At 38.0% G+C, this 13,661-nt stretch overlaps 1 protein-coding gene across 1 annotated transcript in view; it reads left to right on the top strand.

The window, feature by feature from the left end:
- The window catches only part of Nr3c1 (nuclear receptor subfamily 3 group C member 1), a 120,170-nt gene that overhangs the window by 16,475 nt on the left and 90,034 nt on the right, over nucleotides 1–13,661 (top strand). The gene's annotated exons all lie outside the window — the stretch shown is intronic.

The following is a 13,661-nucleotide window of genomic DNA, read 5'->3' as shown; positions in this document are numbered from 1 at the left end:
GAACAGAAAGGTCAACCATCACAAGGAAGAACCATGACTTAGGATCATGCAGTTGAGGGGAGAGGCAGAAGAAGCACAGAGAGCCCTGTCTTCACACCCAGTGCAGTGTCTGCTCCACTGTACAAACTTGAACCTTGCAGTTAAAGCTTTTGAGGGCACTGATAAAAGTAAACAAGAGAACTTGTGGATTAAAATGTCACCGACAATAAATTCATACTAGGTAAACGTGGATGTCTAAAGATATATCACTACAAATCGTGTGTAAACCATTTGATGAGGAGTTAGAAAGGGTTTTTGTTTGTTTGTTTGTTTGTTTGTTTATTTTAGGTCTCTAGCAAGTCAACGAGACTCGAGACAAATCATTTCATTCTCTGCACTTTTACTTCTTTTAGCTGTAGCATTTTGACCAACTTGTGTTTCTTTAGATATCTGTCTGTGCAGATGGATGGTGGGTTCTATAGTCCTTGTAGGTTTCATGATGATCAAACTGCACAGAGGTGTAATGTGTGTAGCTTGTAGACTTCCAGGACCTTACAGTTGTGATAGGCCTGGGAAATATTATAGGGAAAATTAAAATTCCCAGTCAATGCCTGGCTTTCTTTTACAGAATCCTCAGCAGGTACTCAATAGCTTCACTTCACAGCCCACAATATGAAGAGGACAGGCTTAGTGTGACGAAAGCTGATGTCATGCACATGTGTACTTATCTAAGATATGTGGTGCTGGCCATAGCACATTTTGTAGGAATAACAGTGACTTTACTCTGTATTGCTCAGTGCCAGAAATTGCTGAAGGTTTTGTAGGGAATATCTTATTTAGTCTGCTACAAGTATCTTTTAAGGCAAATACTCTTGCTACATGTATTTCTCAGATAAGGAAACAAAAGACTCGAAGAAGTTAAATTATTTGTCAAGGATGCATGTCTATGAGGATGCATAGTCTAGAGTCTTCAGATCGAGTTGGGGCTGTTCATAATTGAATAAATGTTGAGTGGTTGTAACTATCTTATCACCCATACCATATGCTTCTGCTAGAGATATAAGGAAATGTAAAGTTTATGTAAATAAAATATGAATGGTGTTTGCCTAAAGATTGCAGATAGAGTTAAACTGTGGAATTGATTTTCATATCAGTGGAGATTTCAGGCTTTGGTTTGAAGTAAACAAATGCTACTATTTTATTATATAATCCCAGTAGATCAAATCTACAGATAAAGTGTAAGTTAATGTATTATCAAGTCTTCTGTAAACAAAGCAATAAAACATAATCCTGGAATGACACATACAAAAGAAGAATAACTTAAGGTGTTTACACTGACACTAAAGAGTCCAGTGGCACTGATTACCACAATTTTGTTTCTCTGTTTTCATTTGAAACATGCTCCTAATGAGGGAGTGTTTCCTATATGATTTCTTTTTCAAAGTGAACCTTTAGGCAAATGTAGCCAAAATCGGAAAATTAACGTTGGAATGAAAGCTCCCATATGTATATGTTCTAAATAAATGAGTTTACCCATCTCACCCAATTAATCATTAAGAGGAAACTCTATACAACCTGAGGTCATCTTAGATGCCCAGTAACCTTGGCCTGCCTCTCTGCTCCAGTGGGAGTGGAATGCTGGTGTTCTACACCATTGGTTCTGCAAACAGTGCTTGTTTAGAGGTAAAAAGTCAGACCTAACTCCAATTGGCTGGGGCAAAACAAAAAATGCTTAAAGGAAGAAAAAGAGAAGAAAAAAGAGGAAGTCAAATGGGAAAGAAAAAAATGGGGGAAGCACATAATTGTTACTTATTGAAATATGTGACACTCACTCACATCCAGAGATATCTAGGCTCAGTATACAGATATTTAAACTAGATACTGAAGATCCTATCTGTCCCCCAATTTCCCTTTCTTCTCCCTGCTTTTCTATTTATTTCTGTTCCAAGCATGCATTCTCTCTTGTTTTTATTTTTATTTCATTATTTTTTTGAAGATAAATTTCTAAGCAGTCCCAGAAGGCCTAGAATAAAGGCTCATTTGCCTCCTGTCTCTGCACTAATGTCCCAAGAAACCAAGTCTGTCCTCCTCACATGGTGAGAGATGGTTATAGTACCTCAAACACATGGACTGAAGTGCTCAAACACATGCTTTACAATGAAGATTTTGGATCAGGTGCCGTATGTGGAAAGTAGATTCTTGGCAGGAAAGCAACGCCATCCCATCATGTGGCTGTGTCACCCTGACAGGCTAAAGTTTACTCGGCAGAACCATTACGCTGTTCTTAAAGGATCCCTTGTGGGTTTCTTTTCCAAAATTAATAAACTTATTTTCTGGAACTTATTTTTAATGTAAGGAGGGATTTAGTGAAAGCATGACTAAAGCAGACACAGGGATATTCAGGTAGAGCTTGTTCCTAATAACCAGTCATAGCTCTATTAACTGGATTTTTTTCAAGACTATCCAAAAGAAGATTTGAGTAACAACAACAAAAAAGCTGGAATGGACAAGTTTTTCCATAAGTGTAGCACATTGGGTACTTAGTCATTGCATGACCCAAATATTAGTTATTTACTACAAAAGTACTTGCATAATGATCTAAAAGTATAAATACAAGGATATTCATCTGAGTATGGCTTGCAATAGTGAAAACTTGGACATAATTTAAATATGCAGTAATAATGCATTGTAATGCACTATGCCACAATTACCTAGAAATATTGACATAAAACCCCAAGACATTTAATAAAGTGAAAATACATGCAATAAAACCTCACTTTTCTTTAAGAGAAAAGCAGGTTAACCAGGTAAACATTATTGCTAGGCAAGCCTGGTGAATTGAGTTCAATACCCCTAATTTACCCATAAAAATATGGGAGAGAACCATTTCACAGAGTTGTACACACACACACACACACACACACACACACACACACACACATGCACATACCTCTATCATGGTACATATGCCTACAATTACACACACTACACACATATATACACAATAATACTTTTAATTACTAGTGAACTATGGGGGTACATATGTACCCATGACCAGACAAGAAGCTGAAGGAAGTGCTAACTACACATTAATTAATCTGTCAAATGGAACTAGGGAGGGGAGGGGGTTTATGTATCATTCTCTTCTACATGTCTGGGCTCTTATAATAAGTTTGTATCATTTACTAGTACATATTACTTTAATTTTTTTTAAAGACAGAAATGGCATCTAAAGTGACAGTTCATCGTTCTAATGCCACAAGCACAAAGGTCACCACTTTGTTTAGGTACCCGTCTTCTGCATTCTAGAACGTCTTTTGACAGTTGTGCCTTTCATAACTCACACCATCAACCCAACTCTCTGTTTCCTCCACAGATCAAGTCTAGCAAGAACTTACAAGAGAAAAGATGTTGCACATCATTTGTAATAAAAATACCAACTTATAAAGCAGATATGGATCTGCTAATACAGCAGCCAGAACAGAAGAGCTATTCGGTCCCCTATTTTATCTTCTCACACATATAATATATTCCCCAACCATTTCCAGAGAGCATTTGAGCCATTTCATAATAAAGATAATTTATATAGGTAGATAAGTGATAGATAGATAGATAGATAGATAGATAGATAGATAGATAGATAGACAGATAGATAGATAGATAGATTTACAGATGCATGTTATATAAATAATCTTGTAGGAGAAATATAACTTAGAGTCCCTACCCACTGATCACAGGAGGTCTGATGAACAGAAATACGTGTGATGAACTCACACTGAGAGGTAAAATAGAGAAGGAAAATTAGGGCCAAAGAAAGAAGAATAAAAATATGCTGGACATCATTCAATAACTATTTGCTGATGATAATTATAGGGATGGAAAACCCATCAAGCCTATGGAGCTAAAATTAATCAGCAAGTATTCACAGACTGCCTCCTGCTTCTATTACTGGTCTGGCTTCCTGCCTGTCTAGTACCAAGGCTGGAGACATTTGCATGACATTCAACTTATCAAGACAGAAAGAGCAGAAAGGGCTGGTGGAGGCTCACAGTAGCTGTCCATACCCCTCATGTTTGTTGAAACCATTGTCAATCAGGACCAATTCTTTCTGTAGAAGACTATAAAGCTAGTTTAAAACACCACTATATGACTTGACAAAAGCCCAGTTACATGTAAGCCCTATTCTCTAAAAGAGACAGTTCATTTGTGTACTATCTGCAATTTCGAAGTACAAAAGAACATCTGATTTCTACTAAAGTCAGGATGAAACTAATAGCACTTGGAACTACAACTTTACCTAATTTTTAGGGCTTTATTTCCACTGTGTCAAGCATTTTAGGTAAAATGTTAAGTGTGGTGTTTATGTCACTGTTACATTTTGATAAATAACTGTAACTGCAAAGATGAACATCTGTTGCTTTCTGCATGCCCAGAATCCTTTTTATTCCTATTTTAAAAGTCCCAATAATTATGAGACACCTCTGTTTGTTTTCCTGTCTGTCTGTCTGTCTGTCTGTATCTCTTTTTTCCTCCATGCCTTCTTTCTTCCTCCCTCCCACTAGCCCCTCAGGCTTTGGTACCTGACAGATTTGCCATGCAGAATATAAATACTGTTTATTCCTTGGCCATGGTTATTGGTTCATGGGGTACAACAAAATAAACAGCAAACCATGCTCCTACAAGTCCACAACATGGGAAAACAACTTGTCAGTCTCTCCACCTCCATTTCCTCTAAAATAGGGATTATATTACAACCTTTTAAGTTGATGAGTATTTACATATTTGGTTTTTATAGACATAATAATTGAGTCCATAATCATTTTTATGTCCCTGTAGTCTTAACATTTAATATTTGTTACTTTGTTGATGGAACGAATACAATCATAAATGGAAGAGAAAATTAGCTGAGAAAAACCCTTCCTTCTATAAGATTATTTGGGAAGAAATTTAATTATACATCGTTGAAGATGAAGCCCTGGCCTTCTGTGTGATAAGAAAGTGCTCTATCACTACATTACTCCCATGCTCTGGTCTTCTTCCAATAGTATTCTATGGCTTATTGAAGCCACCTATAAAGTATCTAATTATCAGAAAACTGAAGTAAACAAATTAACATATCCAAAGGAATCTTCAAAGTGTTAGCCCTTGCTGATAAATAACTGAAGCTCTTTCTCGGGTCCTTATAGTGGGTGAGTGAGGAGTTAGTTCTTTCGAGAACATTAATATGTCTTAAAATACCATAAAGTTAATAAATTTCCTTACATATGCTAAAATGAAAACAAACAACTTATAATACAGATTATAGTTTAGTTACAATAAACAAACCAGGGAGCATCCTGATAGCCTGTCAGGAGCTTGCTAATGACTGTAAGGCACAATAACCATGTGGCTTATGGCAGGGTCTGTTTATTTGTTTGCCCCGTGTCATAGTTAAGAAAAACTGGGACTAACTACAAGCAGCTTAGATGATGCAGCACTGTCTGTATTCCAGGGGGATTGAGACTTTACAGTTAAAACAAGCCAAAGCTAGACCATAGATTCGAAACAGGATCAAGACATGAGGTGAATCAATAACTCCTCAATATATGCAGAAATCCATGAATTTCTAGATGAGAAAGAAAATATCTAAGTATGTGAACCCCAGTTCCGACAAATTGAGCTTCCCTTTCCTACCCATAGGTTAAGACAATTTGACAACTGAGAAACAAATCGTTCTCTATGTGCTTCTGAAACGTCAGAACTTGCAATGCTTTTCCTTATTGCATACTTCCCTTGGACTTCTTTTCTATGCCATCTACCACCCACCCTTCTTAGACTTTGACAGACATCTGTCCCACCCCCCAGCATAAGCTGTTCCTCTGTTTTTTTTTATTAAAAATAAATTTGTATATGATATATTCTAATTACCATTTCCCCTTTCCCAACTTCTCTGGGGTCCCTCCCCAACTCCATTCCCATCCAGATATTTCTTTTATAGTGACTTGTTTGCCCTCTGTTCATCTTCCAAAGGTTTTCCTATCTTAACCCTTCCAGTCTGTTTTCACTTCCATTGCCATTTAGGTGAGAGAGAGAAATCTGTTTTTATAAACTCATTGATATAAAGCTCATATATCACATAATTTATAACACATAGGTACAGAATATTCTTTAAGAGTAACTTCTATATGGCTAAACTCTTTTTCAAAGAATGATTCCAATGATCTTTCCTTTGCTTTTATTGGTGGCCAGCCTATAATTCAATACATCTTTGGTAAAGTCAGTCTACAAATAAACATTTCGTTAATATTCAGCTCAGCAAAACAGATAGATACTGTTAAACTTCTAACCTGATTGTTGGCTGCTATTTTCCTGCTAGTGAATGTGCTAGTGAAGCAACAAGGATTTAAGACTAAACCCCTCCATGAATATGAACCAGAGAATGTTTTTTAAGTACTAGAAAAATAATTATTCATAAAATTACATATTTTGAAATTTAATTTTCATTTTCAAAATACCCTTTAGCACTGACATCTGGATATCAATAAAACAAAGAGCTGGTTTGCAGTTTTTCCAATTTTTATGATACAAAAAACTTCACCATGATTGATTTCAAACTACCAAGATAACGTGAATAACCTTTGAATGTAGAGGCTAGGAGTTCATATGCTATGACATACCAGAAGATGACCATTATATAACAAACATATCAAATAATAGTGAAATAATCAGAAAGTAAACCTCTCTTGAACATTTAATATTGCTGTTGAAATGCTTAGCTGTAAGTTTATAAATTATTTTTAATAATGAGCATGATTAGTAACTAACAAAGTCTTTGAAAAGTTAACAGGCAGCTTTTTCCAAGCTTGTTGACTCCCCTTGCCTACAGCTCTATTGCCCTGTGCACTGGATATCACATGACACAAATAAAGAGGGGTAAAGAGAACTGGTACTTTTGCTGTGACTTACTGATAATGCAAAATTTATGTATACCTCTCCTGTTTTCTGAATAATTCTTGAAGTTCGAAGTCTTCTTTTCAACTCTACTTCCTGTGAGATGCATGGGTAGATATGCCCTTCTGCTACAAACTGAAAGGATAAAGGACCAACTGAAGCCCATTCCAGTGTGTAAACTGTGTTGGGTTTCAAATGCAGACCTTAGGTTGAAAACTAAGCAAGAGGATAGGAAAAAGTCTAATATTGATAATATTTATGAAATGTAGCAAATACCCTTTGCAGCACTTTAAAATGTGATATGAAGAACTTCCAGATTCTACTGCCCCTTTAGAAGGCCGCATCTGCCTGTGCAAGTGTTAAAGTGCCCTCTTACATGTATCTCTTTTTAATACTCATTTAAAACACTTTAATAAACCTCAGCTTTGCCTTAAAAAAAAAAGAAAACAAAATGTGAATAAGTATGACCTCCAATTTAGCTTTAACTAAAACAAATACATACATTGACTAAGTAAAGGAGGTTTAAGATCTAAAACGGAAGCAGCACCTCTCAAAACTGAGCTGAGCAATGCCATCAACAAATAGGGCAGACTGAGACACTGTCTACCAGAGGAGCATGGGAGAGAAGAGATTAAATCAGAAAAGGAAGAAAGCTAATGACATAATGGCCAGCCACAAATGCCACAAATGGCAAACAGTGTACGTAATAATTGTTGCAATTATTCTGTGTGCTTGCTCTAATGTCTCCAAACATTGAAAACATTAGATCTCTACTTATGGCAACATGTATCTAATTTGACAGCTGATGTTTTACCTTTAACCCCTTATTGCTTCAACCAAGTTCTGCTAATGTAGAGGACATAGATTTAGCCAGGACAACCTCAAACGTTTAATATACAGGAAGAGAACTTGGTATTTTAAGTTGTGTATGATGAAAGCAAAAAAGACAAAACAATTAAAAAAAAAAGGGAAGGGAAGATGTAGCATTTTCATGCAGCATTTTCAAATTTCCATGTTAATTCTAACTAGAAAAAGAAACATATGCCAAAGCAGAACTGATTCTAACAGTTTGAAATATTTGTGTGAATTTTTCTTATAAATGGAAATATTAAAGCACACAGAAATGGGACATTCTCGTTTATCTGGGTTTCCTTTGAACCACTTACCTGTAAAGCCTAAAGAATGTGTTTCCCTAAATCACAATGTTAAAGAGGCATTTAGTAGCTATGACAGCTTCAGGGAGTTCTGACAGTGAACAAGAAAAGTTGTATCAGGTTACCATATATATAGTTAATATATATGGTACTTTCAAGACTAACAAAATATAGATATATTTTCATTAACAAGAAAATGTATCTATATTTAACATCATAGAGTTAAGGGAATGAGTACAAAACAAAACAAAATGGAAGCTGAGCCATGAAAAAAGATCATAGCTGTAGGAAAATACATTTCAAAGAAGTGTTTCTTTGTAAGAGAACTCACATGGTAACCAATAGCATAGATGGGCCTGGAAGTGCCATGTAGAGTCTTTCCTTGAATGAGATCTTTTCCAGCAAAAGCCATATCAATTCATCCCAATAAGTCCAAGTTATGCAGTTTTCATGCAAGACTTACCACTGGTATCCAGCAGGAGTGAACACAGAGCCAAGGCTACCCCATATAATTCTCTGGCTACCCGCTGAACTATCCAGCCTCTTGTGCTTTTCCCTCAAAGGTGTTTTCATATTATGGATGAAACATGAGTATGAAAAAAAGTCATTCTTCTATACAATCAAAATGGAAAGATGCTACAAGCACTTTCAGTCAAGTAATGTGCATGGAAGATACTTCAAAAGAGAAAGAATCACAAACAAGTAGAAATCTAGTTTATTCTATAAGTGCCTTTGATATCTTTCTCTAATTTTTTTGTTGTTGTTTTGTTTTGTTTTTGTTTTCATTTTTGTATTTTCGAGACAGGGTTTCTCTGTGTATCCCTGGCTGTCCTGGAACTCACTCTGTAGACCAGGCTGGCCTCGAACTCAAAAATCCACCTGCCTCTGCCTCCCAAGTGCTGGGATTAAAGGCAGGCGCCACCACTGCCTGGCTCTACTTTTTTGAAGAACCAGAGAAATTTGAAATTAAAATGACTATCATTAGGGAAATTTGAAATTAAAATGATTAATACTTATTAATTATAATTGAGTATATAATATGCTTCATGAATTAATATACTTCATATGTAGCAAACTTGCTTGATCTTTGTAATTTAAGTTGCTATTATTTTATTCTCACTTTATGAGTGGTCATAACTAAGGTATAGTGAGTTAGTGAGCTTGCTCAAGGTTACAGACCCTATATAGAGACTGACACTAGTCCCAATATACTGTGAGAATATACCACACAGGAAAAAATGAAATAGTACTCATAAAAATGTTAGACCTTCATCCTAAGGTGAGGCCAACTAAATGTTCACTGATGGATTTTAGGTTTCAGAAACCAAAAAGTTTGCAAGTTATCCATTTTGATGATTCTCTTGCTTTCAGTATTAAATAAATAACCTTACTAAGTTTAAAGTTACTAAATAACTTTACTAAGTTGTGATCAAGACTGATCACAACTTCTAGAAGGCTTTGCCTTCTATAAAAGACAGACAGAAGATGATGGACTTAACAGCAAATTGGACTTGTATCTCCTTAATAGACAGCCACTGTATATGCTGGATCAGGATCTTCCATATGATTTGATTGATGTCTTTGAGGGGATCACCCGACCATGTCATTTGGATTATTTCAGTGAGAATGAAGATAATAAAACAGATGAGCCGAAATGAATATATCAATACATCAAGTGCTACACAAATGCCTTCCTTATCCCCCTTCTGTCTTTCTTCCTTTATTGCTGCTGCTTCTGCTGCTTCCTCCTCCTCCTCTTCTTGATCTCCCCTCTCTGTCTCTCTCTGTTTCTGTCTCTCTTTCTCTCTCTGTCTCTGTGTGTGTGTGTGTGTGTGTGTGTGTGTGTGTGTGTGTGTCAGGTGCATGCATCCATGGGATCACATGAAGGCCAGAGGAGGACTTTGGGTACCCTGCTCTATCCCTATTTCATTATCTTGATATTGTATTAAGCTTAGCTAGAGACCAGCAAGGCCCAGTGAGTTTTCCTGTCTCTGTGCAAGGGGGTGGGGTGAGGTGGGAGAAATTACAAGCACTTGATGCCCTAACAGAATCTTTAGGTGAGTTCTGTTTGAGTCGAATGAGTTTTTACTTTCTGAGCAATCTTTGCTGTCCAAATGCTATAGAGATGTAAATGGTGATTTGTTTGCAGCTCAGGCTTATTAATATTTTGTCTTAGGGCATAATAGTCAATACATATTCATCAACTTACTCAATTAACACCCACTGAGCATCAATTATGCACTAGATAAAAAGTGTTGAAAAGGAAGTCTCTGTCTCACAGGCTTATATTCTAGTAGGGAGAGAGAATATAACATGTGTGCGCCCAACAAATGAACTGTTTTTGTAACATGTTACCAAACTGTGCTGGATATTGTAAACATATAATGTGTTCTGGCTGTTCATGAGTAAAGTTTGGAAATTAACATCCACAACAAATAAGCATAAAAATCTTGAGTCATATTCATAAACTTTGTATTAACTCATTTAGCCAATTTAACCCCAAGTAATATCATGCCCAGTTAATTAATTGAGTCAGCATTATCATAACTCTGTAAAATATTACCTTAAGCCTGCTATATATGGGCCTCTGTTTCAGGGACATAACATAATGAAAAAGATAGATCAGGGTTTTGTTGGATGAAGACGGAGTATATCAGTTTTATTCCTACCTCTTGTGAGATAATAAAATACATTCTCTCTGAGGTAGGGATTTATACTGGTTCTCACCTTGTAGTAATACTAATAACTTCCTAGGGTTATTGATGAGTAAACACCGTGTTAATGAGTTAAGAGCAATGTATAAAAATACTAAATAGTGTCTGGTGGACAGATGCTTAATAATTATTAACTATAATTAAAAACTGTTGTCAGAATTGTAAATTTCACCTGTGTACAATGGACATTTCTTATTTTTTTTTTAAAAAAGAACCATTTAATTTTTTTGAAATTCATTGCTTAAATTCCATGAGGGCTTAAGTCTTTCAAGAATTAGTAATGCTCCTCCATGTAAATTATGAGATCCACCAGAAAAATCTCCTTTAACATTACTGAATTGCATCCTTAACACTGAGGAGCTATGTGACATTGGATCAAGCTCTGTAAGCTTCATTTCCTTATATTGACAAATCAAGTAAGGCTAACATGTTGGGCAGTTTTATGTCAACTTGATACAAGTTAAGATAATTTAAGAGGAGGAAACCACAGTTAAGAAAAACACCCCCATAAAATTGGGCTATAGGCAAGCCAATCAGACATTTTCTTAATTAGTGATTGATGGGGGAGGGTGAAGCCCATTGTGGATGGTACTATCCCTGAGCTGGTGACCCTGACGTCTATAAGAAAGAAGGCAGAACAAGCCAGTAAGCAATATTCCTTCATGGCTTCTGTCTTAGCTCCTGCCTCCGGGTTCCTGCCGTTTGAAATCGTGTCCTTACTACTTTTGATAATGAACTGCTTATCTGAAACTGTGAATGGAATTAACCCTTTTGTCGCTTTTGGTTATGGTGTTTCATCACAGCAATTGTAACTTTAACTAAAACAACTAGTGACATCGTTCATTGACCTAGGGAGCGCTTTCCTAGCATGTAGGATCCCCAGCACTTCCCAAGAAGTATAATAAAATATCTATTTTATTCAACACTTCCAGCAAACTGGGCAGAAGAGCCAATGAATGTTAAGCGAATTATTTTCGTAATTATTTTTCTTACTGTGTAGATATGATTAATTGTTGAGAGTTTAAGCATATCTTTAAATCAATATGATGGATTAAAGCAGGAGATGTTTTTCTATTGAACTAACAGGCTAAGGCATAGTTAGGCCACCAAAGAGAAAGAACAGGAGAAAATCCTATTTTTGTTCAATTTAAAATATTTGGAATTGAAATTTAAAACTTAAAATGAAGTATTCTTTTACACTAAGAATTATTAGGCATGCAGAAAAAGGGAAAGGAAAAAATTAAGTGGGAATTCTTGTAAAGTCATAAATTATTCAAAAATAAAAGAGCACCTACCATTTACAATTCAAACATGCAAGAAAAAAATGAAGTTGATTCTTTCAATGAGTAATTCACCTATTTAGGTCTGTGGTATGAAAATATACACGAAAAATTATATAAGTGCACAATTCTTAGTTCTTTTTAAAAGGCGATCATCAAGGATGAGTTTTATTGTAGATTGAGTACCCCCCCCCAACACACACACACAAATACAGAAGAATCTGTTAGAAGTCTGGGGACCAAATTCACAAGATATCTCATCCCAGTACTTGAGAAATTAGCCAGCAAGGAAAGCTAGAGTCATAGGTCGAAGTTCTCAGTGTCCATTATGAGCCTGGTTGATTCTCTTCTCAACTTAAAAGCTTTATTGTTTGCTTATTTTGTTTTTAACACCAAGTGGTCCAAGGGCTCTTCACAAGCCCTCTCCTGGAGGAGGAGGTCTATACTGGTATAGGTTTTCCTTCTTGAGGTATCAAGCTTCTGCTCCTTTGCCAAGATGGCGGCCCGGGATCCCACGGAGGTAGTGACTGTGCAGCATCTCTGCCCAAGGGGCGCGCTTACAGCCAAGGTCCCTGCCATGCAAAGCGAACGATCCCCTGGGCAGTCTTTACACTTCCCATCCGAGAATGGGAGCGACTCGGTTTTGACGCCAAAGAGCGCCTATGCCAAGATGGTGACCATGTGGCGTCACAGCTCTTTACCAAGATGGCGGCGAGGGACTTCCGGCACGCGCTTCCCCAATCAGGGATCTCCGAGAGGTCAGGCAGAGGAGACCGCCCTTGGAGTCGAACTGAGCGCGGCGCGAGCGGTGGCAGCCGCGCGCCACCGGGGGAGGGGACGAGGTGGAGTCGCCGCGGCAGCCTCTGCTCCCATCCGAAGTGCCAAGCGCTGGCACCTGTGGGGGAGCAAAAGTTACTTCCTCGCACCCCAGAGCCACACCGCAACACCGCGACACCTTTCCCTGAGTCCCCTAAACCTTAGCGTGTATGGCGCGAGGTAGGGGGCCATGGTCCCAGAGTCGCCCCAGCCTGCCTAACGCAGCGGGCATCCTAGGGGCAGGTACTGTACGGTTGCACTGTCACCCCCACGCCCCTCTCCCGCCCTAGGGGGACCGGCCACGTGTTTCTCTTGGAGACCCGGGGCTTGTTTTGGGAACAGCTGGACGGAGCTAAACGCTGACGTTTTAAAGATGCGTGTTTTGTTTCATTTGGAGGTGCATAGGGACGGGGGTGGGGGGTCCCTGGAACTCCGAAGGCTGAGCGAGGCACCGAGCATGGAGCAGCAAATGTCAAGATTCGGGGGAGGGGCCTCCGCGGGGAGCTTGGATGCTGGCCCCGGAGGGGGTGGAAGGAGAGGTCAGGAGTTTGGGGTAAGAAGAGGGCGGACTTCGCCAGCAACTTAACTATTCCGTCTGCAACTTGCTTCTAAGCCTGCAACACACCCCGCTCCCGCCCCGCAAGGCTTCCTAAATCACAATCTTATTTTATTTTGTTATTATTATTATTTTTTAAAGTGCAAAGAAATCCAGCTCGCTAAGAGGGTTTTGCATTCGGCGTGCAACTTCCTCCGAATGTGAGCGCGCTGGCAGGCGGTGAGGGAGCGGT

The sequence above is a fragment of the Mastomys coucha genome, unplaced genomic scaffold (genome assembly GCF_008632895.1).
Source record: "Mastomys coucha isolate ucsf_1 unplaced genomic scaffold, UCSF_Mcou_1 pScaffold13, whole genome shotgun sequence".
Classification (NCBI taxonomy): Eukaryota; Metazoa; Chordata; class Mammalia; order Rodentia; family Muridae; genus Mastomys; species Mastomys coucha.
This window is presented reverse-complemented; position numbering and strand designations above follow the sequence as displayed.